A 12,500-nucleotide genomic window follows, 5' to 3' on the forward strand; every position below is an offset into this window, starting at 1 on the left:
TAAAACACGTACACTATTTAGCCCATTATACTGTCAAACAGTTGTGGAGGCGTGACTTGTCTTTTTAACGAGACGCAGCACAGGTGTCAAAATTTGCACCTAGGTACTGGGCGCAGATTCCTGAGCGTTGTTATTTGCTGTACAGGAGTCTGCGCTATTGTGATCCCTTGGCCATGCGCTGTGAGCGCTTCCTGTCTTCTGACCTCATTTCATGTCGGCCGTTGCGGTTAGCGATGGACATGAATCCCAGACCCACAGTGTGTTTTCAAAAAATCACACTGCGTGGCTGGGATTCGTGGCCTTGTGCAGTAAATAGGTTTGCCGCTTACACATGTCCTTACACCTGCTCCAGACTGGGCGGCCTCAGCTGATCCCTTATCGCCTACCACGGCCAGGAGGCCGCACAGTCTGAAGAAGGCGGAAGGAGATGAGTTAAGACAGGCGAACATATGCACTGCTCGTGCCCATAAACCACACCCTCGCTGACAAAATAAATATGACAACGAGGGGCGTTGTTTCTAGCAGGGCGGATGCACAGGCGCAGCCAGCTAACCATGATGACAAAAGACGGGAAACGCTACCAAGGGGGGTGCTGCGTATCATTACAAAGGAAAGTCACACCTCAGGGACAGTGGAATGGTCTCAATGAGACACATTTTGTACGTGTTGAGTTCCACGTGGGCAAGGAGAAAAAGTCAGCCACCTTGTACAAATGCAGCAGTACTGCTGTACTAGGTGGCTGTTATACATAGAAACACCTGGGGGGGTGGGGCCAGGTTCCCTTTAATTTCAGTTCCTGTGCCTGCATGGCGTTTGCAGGTCACGTTGCCGGCTACACAGCAGGGGAACAGCTGGCGTTGCTGAACCCCACTAACACATTGGCTGGTGTTTTTCTCTGTGCAGCTAGCACTTCCGGGCAAAAACTAGCAGTGTTTGAGCCCAGGGTCAGCAGGAGGAGGAGAGGAGCAGAGTGTAGGCCGAAGCCTGCACTGGTGGCAGCTTTTGTTCTGTTGTGCCAGCGTGGCTTGTGCTGGACACGTTGCCGACTACACAGCAGGGGAACAGCTGGCGGTGCTGAACCCCACTGACACATCACCTAGTGTTTTTTCTGTGTAGACAACACTTCCAGGTGGCAACTGACAGTGTTGAAACCCAGGGAATCAAAGAGGAGCAGAGTGTAGGCCGAAGCCTGCAGTGGAGCAAGTTGAAAGGGAACCTTTAACCCCCCCCCCCCCCAGGCATTTGTTGCTGAAAGAGCCATCTTGTACAGCAGTAATACTGCACATGAAAAATGGTGGCTCCGAAAATTATGCTCCTTGCAAACGCTGAAGTACACACTCATATAATGTGTCCCCTCACACCGTCAAACCATCCCGGAAGTGGGACTTTTCTTTGTAATGTGACACAGCACAGCCGTCATTCCAACCCCCTTGGTGCCGGGCGCCACCTCCTCAACGTTGTTTGGTTCTGTCACGGAGCCCGCGCTGTAATGTTATCCCTTGGCCATGCACAGTTAGCGGTGCCCGTCTTCTGACATCATGTAGGTGTCAGGCTGGCAGTGCCTGTGCGTCCAAGCTGCCCGAGATCCAACCTTGCAGTGTCATCTAATGTAGTCCCACTGCGGGCCAGGGATCCATGGGCATGCGCAGTGCATATCATCGCCTCTCACTCACCTCCTTCCTGCTTCTTCAGACTGTGCGGCGTCACGGCCGTGGCATGCTATTAGGGATCAGCTGACGCCGCCTAGTCTGAAGAAGCGTGAAGAAGGGGAGTGAGAGGCTAGTATATGCACTGCGCATGGCCATGGATACCAGGCCCACTGTGGGATCACATTAGACGACACTGCGAGGTGTGATTTCGGGCAGCGTGGACGCACAGGCGCAGCCAGGACGACAACAAATGATGTCAGAGGATGGGCAGCGCAAACTGTGCATGGCCAAGGGATAACATAACAGCGCAGGGTCCATGACGGAATCAAACAACGCTAAGGAGGCAGCGCACGGTGCCAAGGGGGTAGCAATGACGGCTGTGCTGCGTCACATTACAAAGGAAAGTCCCACCTCCGGGACGGTTGGACGGTGTGAGGGGACACATTACATGAGTGTGTAGTTCAGCGTTTGCAAGGAGCATAATTTCAAGAGCGACCTTTCCCTTGTGCAGTATTAGTGCTGCACATGGTGGCTCTTTCAGTAACAAACGCCCAGGGGGGGGGGACAGGTCCCCTTACATTTTAGTTGTGCCAGCGTGGCGGTCGCATGACACATTGCCGGATACACAGCTGGGGATCAGCTGACGTTACTGAACCCCAATAACAGAGGAGCGACTGTTGACTGTGCACACAGCACTTCCAGGCACCAACTGGCGGTGTTAGAGCCCAGGGACAGCAGGAGGAGCAGATTGGAGGTATTGCCGCACACACAGCTGGGGATCAGCTGACGTTACTGAACCCCAATAACAGAGGAGCGACTGTTGACTGTGCACACAGCACTTCCAGGCACCAACTGGCGGTGTTAGAGCCCAGGGACAGCAGGAGGAGCAGATTGGAGGTATTGCCGCACACACAGCTGGGGATCAGCTGACGTTACTGAACCCCAATAACAGAGGAGCGACTGTTGACTGTGCACACAGCACTTCCAGGCACCAACTGGCGGTGTTAGAGCCCAGGGACAGCAGGAGGAGCAGAGGAACAGAGTGTAGGCCGAAGCCTGATTGGAGCAAGTTGAAAGGAAACCTTTAACCCCCCCCCAAGACGTTTGTAGCTGAAAGAGCCATGTTGTGCAGCACTAAGGATGCAAAAGGAAAAGGTTGCTCTTTTAATTATGCTCCTTGCAAACACCGAAGTAAACACTAAAAATGTGTCCCTTTATACCGTTAAACCGTTCCGGAGGTGCGAATTTCCTTCGTAATGGGACACAGCACAGCTGTCATTCCTATCCCCTTGATGCCGTGCGCTGCCTCCTCAGCGTTGTTTAAAGCTGTCACGGAGCCTGCGCTGTTCTGTTAGCCCTTGGCCATGCCCAATTAGCGCTGCCTGTCTTCTGACATAATTTGGTGTCAGGCTGTCAGTGCCTGTGCGTCCACGCTGCTCCAGATCCCACCTCGCAGTCTCATCTAACGTAATCCCACTGCGGGCCTTGGAACCATGGGCATGCACAGTGCATAACCTCGACTCTCACTCCCCTCCTTCCCTCTTCTTCAGACTGTGCGGTGTCACGGCCGTGGCATGCTAGGGATCAGCTGACGGCGCACAGTCTAAAGAAGGCGGAGGGAAATGAGCGAGAGCCCGAGGGGAAGATATGCACTGCGCATGCCCATGGATCCCAGGCCCGCAGTGTGACTCAATCAGAAGACACTGCGAGGCGGGATCTCGGGCACCGCGGCCGCACAGGCGCAGCCAGCCTGACACCAAATTATGTCAGAAGACAGGCAGCGCAAATAGGGCATGCCCAAGGGATAACAGAACAGCGCAGGCTCCGTGACAGCTTAAAACAATGCTGAGGAGGCAGCGCATGGCACCAAGGGGGTAGGAATGACGGCTGTGCTGCGTCACATTACGAAGGAAAGTCCCAGCTCCGGGACGGTATAACGGTATCAGTGAACAGATTTTATAAGTGTTAAGTTCTGCGTGTGCAAAGAGCTAAAAAAAAAGAGCTACCTTTTCCTTGTGCAGCATTACTGCTGCACAAGATGGCTCTTTCAGTAACAAACGACGGGGGGGGGGGGGACAGGTTCCCTTACATTTAGGTTGTTGTGCCAGCGTGGCGGTCGCAGGACACATTGCCGGCTACACAGCTGGGGATCAGCTGACGTTACTGAAACCCAATAACACTGGGTCGTATGTTTTTACTGTGCAGCCTGCACTTCTGAGCCGCAACTGGCGGTGTTGGAGCCCAGGAATAGCAGTTCAGGTGGTAGAAAGATGAACACAGCAGGAGACCTGGATGACACCCAATTACTTAATCAGGCAGAGGAGTGGCAAATTCCTGCGAGATCCAGGCCTGGTTCATTTTCAGGAAAGTAAGCCGGTCAACGTTATCGGAGGATAGTCGCATGCGACGGTCTGTTAGTACACCACCTGCGGCACTAAAGACACGTTCCGATAAGACACTAGCCGCAGGGCAAGCCAGCACCTCCAATGCATACTGGCTTAGCTCTGGCCATGTATCCAGCTTAGAGACCCAAAACTTGAACGGGGAAGAGCCGTCTGGGAGTACAGTAAGAGGGCAAGCCATGTAGTCTGTCACCATCTGACGGAACCGTTGCCTCCTGCTGACTGGAGCCGCCGGTGATGGTGTAGACATTTGGGGCGGGCACACAAAAGTGTGCCAGAGTTGTGCCATACTGGGCTTGCCTTGGGCAGAGGCACTGCTTCTGCTCCCTCTTTGGGCAGAGCCTCCCCCACTGCCTCGACGCACTGAGCTGCTTTGTAAAGCACTAGCAGCACTCCTCTCAGTTGGACAGGAGAAGATGATGGAATTCACCAGTGTGTCGTGGTACTCCCGCAATTTACGCTCCCGGGTCAACGCAGGGATGAGGTTTTGGACGTTGTCCCGGTAGCGAGGATCGAGGAGGGTGAACACCCAATAATCAGGCATGTTGAGAATGTGGTCGATGCGGCGGTCGTTTCTCAGGCACTGCAGCATGAAATCCACCATGTGCTGCAGAGTGCCAACTGGCCCAGAAACGCTGTCCCCTGCTTGAGACATGATCTCTGCCCGCTCGTCATCACCCCACCCTCGCTGTACACACTGACCACTGGACAATTGTGTCGCTCCCTCCTCTGGACGGAGCTCTTCCTCCTCCATTGACTCCTCCTCATCCTCCTCACAAATTGGCCCCTGCGTACCCCTTTGTGAGGAACCACGTGGCGCTGACTCTCCAGAAGCTGATGGAAAAGGTGACTCCTCATCCTCCACCTCTTCCACCACATCATCCCTTAACCCTTGCAAAGTTTGCTGAAGCAGGCAGATAAGGGGGACAGTCATGCTGACTAGTGCATCATCTGCACTTGCCATCCGCGTGGAATAATCCAAAGGACGCAAAACCTGGCAGACGTCCTTCATAGTGGCCCACTCTGTGGTTGTGAAGTCTGATCGGCGCTGACTGCGACTTCTTTGCGCCTGATGCAGCTGGTACTCCATAACTGCTTGATGCTGCTCACACAACCGCTCCAACATATGTAACGTGGAATTCCAACGGGTAGGTAGGTCACATATGATGCGGTGTTCCGGAAGGCGGAATCGGCGCTGCAGAGCAGCAATGCGGGATCTGGCCAAGCTGGAACGCCGCAAGTGAGCACACTCTAGGCGGACCTTGTGCAGCAGGGCATCAAGATCCGAATAGTCCCTCAGAATACTCTGCACAACCAAATTGAGCACATGTGCCAGACATGGGATGTGAGTGAGGTTGCCAAGGGCCAAAGCTGCCACCAGATTTCGGCCATTGTCACACACTACCATGCCTGGCTGGAGATTCGCTGGCAGTAACCACACATCGCTCTCCTGCTTTATGGCATTCCAGAGCTCCTGCGCTGTGTGGCTTCGATGCCCCAATGAAACTAGTTTCAAGACGGCCTGCTGACGTTTGGCCACGGCTGTGCTCATGTCGGTCATAGGTAAACGTTCACGGGTCCATGTGGGGGTGGACTGTGACGGATCCTGCAGAGAGGAATCAGAGGAACTGGTGTAAGAGGAGGAGTCGATGCGTACAGACTGGATTCCTGCAATCCTTGGAGTGGGCAGGACACGTCCTGCGCCACTCGCACGATCTGTACCTGGCTCAACAACATTAACCCAATGGGCAGTGAGGGAAACATATCGCCCCTGTCCATGCTGACTGGTCCACGCATCGGTGGTGAGGTGGACCTTGCTACTGACGGCGTTCAGTAGCGCATGTTTTATGTTTGCCTCAACATGCCTGTGCAGGGCAGGGACAGCCTGCCTGCTGAAGTAAAAGCGGCTGGGCACCTTGTACTGTGGGACTGCCAATGCCATCAAGTCACGGAAGCTGTCAGTCTCCACCAGCCTGAACGAGAGCATTTCCAGGGACAACAGTTTGGCAATGCCTGCATTCAGAGCCTGTGCTCGGGGGTGGTTGGCCGAGAATGCCCGCCTTTTCTCCCATGCCTGTACTACCGATGGCTGTAGAGTAGACTGGGAGTGTGAGGATGACTGGGAAGGTGGTGCTGTGGGTGGAATTACACAAGGTCTCTGGGAGGAAGCCAAACCAGCTGTGCATGAGCTGGAGGAAGAGGCAACACGAGCTGAAGAGGTGGTAGCTGCCGCTGTTGGTTGGCCTACATCTTCAGTGTGTTTCTGTAACTCCACCGCGTGCCTGGTCCGCACATGTTTCCACATATTTGTGGTATTGAGGTTGCTGACATTTTTCCCTCTTTTTACTTTATGATGACACAGCTTGCATTTGACAAAACAAATGTCATCTGCAACTGTGTCAAAAAAGGACCAGGCACTGCAAGTCTTGGGAGCGCCCTTTTTGGCTTTGGAAAGAGACAGGCTCCTAACGGGTGCCAAAGTGGAGGCTACAGGCTCCGCAGTCTTCCCCCTCCCTCTCCCTCTTTGGCCCGTAAGAGGAAGCTCTTCCTCTGAGCTGCTCCCACCACCTTCCTGTTCCTCACGCCACGATGGGTCAAGGACCTCATCATCTCCACTACCCTCTGCCACCAACTGCTCCTCCTGGGTAGTCTCAGCAGCACAGTACGCACGAGAAAGCGGCACCTGAGTTTCATCATCAGATGCGTACTGCGCTGTGGTCACCGGAGGCACTGGCCCACCTGCCTCTTCAGAGTCAGAGAGAAAAAGGTGTTGGGCATCACTGCACACTGCCTCTTCTTCCATTTCTCCAATGCTGCTTGGCTGGCCCCCTGTTTCCAAGCCAAGAGATTCAGAGAACAGAAGTAGAGACGGCTCCTGTCCTGGGCTCTCTGACTGCCTGGCCAATTTGGCAGGTGGTGAAGAGACAGATGGCTGCTCTCCAGTGCTCTGTGCCTGAGAGGATGTGGCACTAACTGAAGTCGATGCCGAGGCGTTAGCTGCCATCCACCCGACAACGGCTTCAATTTGGTCTTCACGCAGCAGCGGTGCACGGCGCTCTCCGACAAAGCTGCGCATGAAGGACTGTTCCCTGCTGAAACTGAGTGACGACGAGTCACCGGCGCCCGCAGCAGGCACAGAATCACCACGTCCTCTCCCTGCTCCTCTCCCTGCTCCGCGCCCACGCCCACGTGCCTTACTCCCTGCCCTCTTCATCTTGGTTGACAGATAAAGATAAGCAGAAAAGTACTAAGGCCTTAGTGTGCTTATTCCTGTAATGCTCCTCCTAACAGGTGTAAGAAACACTAATGTTGTAAATTGTGGACTAAACGTTATTATTTTTCAAATGTGGCCTACACAAGTGTTAAGTTGTGTTTGGTGAACTTAACTTTTTTTTTGGTGCAGATCGGGCTACAGAGCTAGTTTAAATCACACGGAGACCGTGCAGACAGCCGTAAACGGCGCTGCAAGGCCAAAAAACCCTCCTCTAGGTTATCCTATATAGTGTTTTTCCACTATTTAGCTGGATACAAGTGGAAAGACACTAATATGATTTGTTTTTTTCAAATTTTAAACTGGCTGCACTATTTGAAAAAAAGGAAATTGTTTTTCAAGGTATGAGGCAGTAACGCACCCTGAGCTGAATCCAACCGGCTATGGCTGCACACAGACTACAGGGCGAGCTGCGCTCACACAGAGACCGTGCAGACAGCCGTAAACGGCGCTGCAAGGCCCCAAAAAAACCCTCTAGGTTATCCTATGTAGTGTTTTTCCACAATTGAGCTGGAGACTGGTGGAAAGACACTAATAGGAATTTTTTTTTTTTCAAATTTTAAACAGGCTGCACTATTTCAAAAAAAGGAAAATTTTTCTCAAGGTATGAGCCAGTAACGAACCCTGAGCTGAATCCAACCGGCTATGGCTGCACACAGACTACAGGGCGAGCTGGGCTCACACGGAGACCGTGCAGACAGCCGTAAACGGCGCTGCAAGGCCAAAAAACCCTCCTCTAGGTTATCCTATATAGTGTTTTTCCACTATTTAGCTGGATACGAGTGGAAAGACACTTATAGGATTTTTTTTTTTCAAATTTTAAACAGGCTGCACTATTTGAAAAAAAAGGAAAATTTTTCGCAAGGTATGAGCCAGTAACGAACCCTGAGCTGAATCCAACCGGCTATGGCTGCACACAGACTACAGGGCGAGCTGGGCTCACACGGAGACCGTGCAGACAGCCGTAAACGGCGCTGCAAGGCCAAAAAACCCTCCTCTAGGTTATCCTATATAGTGTTTTTCCACTATTTAGCTGGATACGAGTGGAAAGACACTAATAGGAATTTTTTTTTTCAAATTTTAAACAGGCTGCACTATTTGAAAAAAAGGAAAATTTTTCTCAAGGTATGAGCCAGTAACGAACCCTGAGCTGAATCCAACCGGCTATGGCTGCACACAGACTACAGGGCGAGCTGGGCTCACACGGAGACCGTGCAGACAGCCGTAAACGGCGCTGCAAGGCCCAAAAACCCCCCTCTAGGTTATCCTATGTAGTGTTTTTCCACAATAGAGCTGGAGACTGGTGGAAAAACACTAATAGGAAATTTGAGAAAAAATGTGCAGCAGGCTGCACTAAGAGCAAAAAAGAACAACTGTGTGAGGCAGTGTGAACCCCCCCTGAGCTGAATACAACCGGGTATATGGCTGCACACAGACTACAGAGTGAGCTGCACACACACACACACACAGAGACCTTGCAGAACGCTGTTAAAACAGCGCTGCAAGGCAAGAGCAAGGTGAACAGTGAAGAACACACAGCGTTTTGCTAAATTAGCCTTTGGAAAGGAAAATAAAGCAATTAGCAAGCTCAACTGGCCCTCAGTTAGAACACAGCGTCCTGTCCCTAACTGAAATCACAGCAGAGTGAGCGCAAAATGGCGGCAGCGCTTTTTTATAGTGCAGAGTGACATCATTTCAGCAGCCAATCCCAGCCTTGCCAGTACTTACATGCCCACCATGCTAAACAGGATGTGCCCACACTTTCATTCATTCCTCATTGGCTGCTGCGTTCAATTTGAATTCTGGGAACTTCCGATTCCGGTATCCGATATGCGGGAAGTATCGGAATTCAGTATCGGAATTCCGATACCGCAAATATCGGCCGATACCCGATACTTGCGGTATCGGAATGCTCAACACTATTAATAATACATATCTCACATGGCTTTGTTGATGGAAAAATAAAGTTAAGGCTTTTGTTAAAAGAGGAGGAAAAAAAACAAAAGTGTAAAAAGTGTTTTTGTTTTTTTTTATAGCCACAAAGGGATTGGGTATAGTAACAGTGATTTGGATTAGCAGGTTTTTTTCTTATATATTTTTGTTTTTATTTATTTTTGATGTATGTTTTCATTTCCAAATTATTTCACATAGTATGTGGATCATCAGGTCATAAGACCTTCGAGGATATTTCAACATTTAAATACTTTTTTTAACCCGATTTCTTCTTTATGTGGTTTGTGTATTAGATACAGTTACAAGAGAAGATCGGCCTCCTGACGGCACAGCAGAAATGTCTGGGTCTCTAAAGACCACCGAGCTCCCGCTTCTTCCCTACACCCAGTGATCACATGACTGCTGGGTCCGGAGGTAAAAGCACTTGGTACACACTTGTTTAGTGCTGTGTATGAAGCGATCGGAAAGAAGAACCGGTAATAAACTGTGTCTGCATTCTCTGCGGGGAGTCTGGCTATGCCCCTACAATTAAAAAACAAACAACAAATGTCATTGCAGAGAAGAGCGCAGACACTGGTCGACACATTTTTCGTCAACGGGTGGTCTGGAAGTGTTTAAAGTTTAAACCTTTTCCACCTTTCTAAAAATAAAACAGTTAAGGAAAAAAACAGATATGTAAAGTCTGATTTATCAAAATATAAAATTACTAGATGGTGGCCCAATTCTAACGCATCGGGTATTCTAGAAATGCATGTCCACATAGTATATTGCCCAGCCACGCAGTATATTGCCCAGCCACATAGTATATTGCCCAGCCACATAGTATATTGCCCAGTCACGTAGTATATTGCCCAGCTACGTAGTATATTGCCCAGTCACGTAGTATATTGCCCAGTCACGTAGTATATTGCCCAGTCACGTAGTATATTGCCCAGTCACGTAGTATACAGCACACAGCCACGCAGTATATTGCCCAGTCACATAGTATATTGCCCAGCGACGTAGTATATTGCACAGCGACGTAGTATACTGCCCAGTCACGTAGTATATTGGCCAGTCACGTAGTATATTGCCCAGCCACATAGTATATTGCCCAGACACGTAAGTAACAGGTTAAAAAGGAGTTAAAATAAAAAATAAACATATACTCACCTTCCGAGGACCCCTTGTAGTCCTGGCGCTTGTGTGCGGTGCAGGGGGCAGCTTCCGGTCCCAGGGTTGGTATGAGCGCAGGACCTGGAATGACGTCGCAGTCACATGACCGTGACATCATGGAAGGTCCTTCTCGCATACCATCCTTGGCCCCAGAACCTGCCGCTTGCACTCCAGAGGACAGGACGTGACGGCGGAGGGTGAGAATAACCTTTTTTTTTAATTATTATTATTATTTGTAACATTAGATCTTTTTACTATTGATGCCGCATATGCATCATCAATAGTAAAAAGTTGGTCACACAGGGTTAATAGCTGCGTTAATGGAGTGCGTTACACCGCGGTCCATTATCGCTGGCTTTAACCCTGTGTGAGGGCTGACTGGAGGGGAGTACGGAGGGGGCATTGACTGCGGGGAGGAAGGAGCGGCCATTTTTCCGCCGGACTGTGCCGGTCGCTGATTGGTCGTGGCTGTTTTGCCGCGACCAATCAGCGACTTGGATTTCCATGACAGACAGAGGCCGCGACCAATGAATATCTGTGACAGAAAGACAGACAGACAGACAGACAGACAGGTGGAAGTGACCCCCTAGACAACTATATAGTAGATTTAGCCTTTAAGGTACACACTGTAGAACTAAAGAGCCACACTGTACCCCTAAGGCTATGTGCGCACGTTGAGTATTTGCTTGCAGAAATTTTTTGAAGGTTTCTGCATCTCTTGGCAGGAAAAACGCTGCAGAAAAAAACACGCATTTTTGCGGCGGATTTGCATGCATTTTTTGTATGCGTTTTTGTACAGCAATGACTGCTTTTTGAGATAAATAAAGATATTTAAAAAAAAAGTTTTGTGATGTAATTTCTTGGTTCACCACCACCATTTTCACATGATGCAGTGGCATCAGAATAATGGGATTAGGGCTTGGTGTCAGCAGCTCTCAGTAAAACAGAAAACAAAAACTCAGCAAACACGCAAACATTTTTATACCTGTGTTTTTGCTGCGGATTTGACTGACTCAATTAAAGTCAATGGATGAAACACGCTGCAGAAACGCAAAAAGAACTGATATGCTGGAGAAAAAAACACACTGCAATTACTTCAGTATATATTTTCCTTTTCATTTGCTCAACACTTCAGGATTGTCATTGAATAAGCTTTCATAAGTATTCCATAGCGTTTTGGCCCATTTCCATGTGGAAAAAACACTGCGAAAACACATCGAAAACACACTGTGTGCACATAGCCAAAATAGAACAAAAAAACTACAGTGTGACTGTCAGCAAAAAAAATCCCTCATGGGAAAATATAAAAGTTTTGGGTCGCTGAAAATGGCGACACCAATCAGACATGTTTCTTTATATTTAATTTTTGTGAAATCCCTCTTAAAGAAAACCCATATAAAACAACATTTTCTCTCTGTCTGGTAACTGATTATCCAGAAACTGTAAGAAGTTGTTTGGAAGCAACAGAGGAGGTAACTAAACTATACCGAAAATGTGGAGAGTTTAATATGCCATATATACTGTATACTGTGTGTATGTGTATGTGTGTATATATACATATAAATCTTTTTACTTGAGCAATTCTGTTAATAAACCATGCCCACCACCATATTCACACACAGAGCGGCCAACCCTATCTAGCCAACATTCCCTTACATCATACAGGTGACCTCACAGCTACTAGACAATCAGAGAGCGTCCTACGTGTCATAATGGCCTCAGAGTGTAGGACATTCTACTGGCAGCCCACAAGTTATTAGCAAGCCGCCTGGTACCATCAAGACATCATGGCTTCTCACAAGAAAAGCAGAAGATCCTATCGCAGATGGAGAAGGACTCACAGACCCCATAAAATGGGTAAATGTTATTGAACCTACACTAAACAGTATAACCTCCATTATAATGCTATACATGTAATTCTTGGCAATGGGCAACCTTATATTTATACATTGGCTTCTCCTAGGTCATAAACGTAGACACCGTTATTATTCCAGAAGACGGATGTAGCAGAACCAAGAATAACCCGTTCCTGCTGTCACCGATGACCACTTCTCTCCTGATCGAGTCCAC

The 12,500-nt window shown here is 49.5% G+C and overlaps 1 long non-coding RNA gene across 1 annotated transcript in view; it reads left to right on the plus strand.

Moving 5' to 3' along the window:
- LOC138673994 (uncharacterized) overlaps positions 1 to 12,227 on the plus strand; it is a 59,948-nt gene extending 47,721 nt beyond the window's left edge. Inside the window, exons 3-4 of the long non-coding RNA XR_011320415.1 lie at positions 9,569 to 9,689; positions 12,096 to 12,227. This is a non-coding gene — a long non-coding RNA (uncharacterized lncRNA). The remainder of the gene's footprint in view (positions 1 to 9,568; positions 9,690 to 12,095) is intronic.
- The last annotated feature ends 273 nt before the right edge of the window (positions 12,228 to 12,500 follow it).

The sequence above is a fragment of the Ranitomeya imitator genome, chromosome 4 (assembly GCF_032444005.1).
Source record: "Ranitomeya imitator isolate aRanImi1 chromosome 4, aRanImi1.pri, whole genome shotgun sequence".
NCBI lineage: Eukaryota > Metazoa > Chordata > Amphibia > Anura > Dendrobatidae > Ranitomeya > Ranitomeya imitator.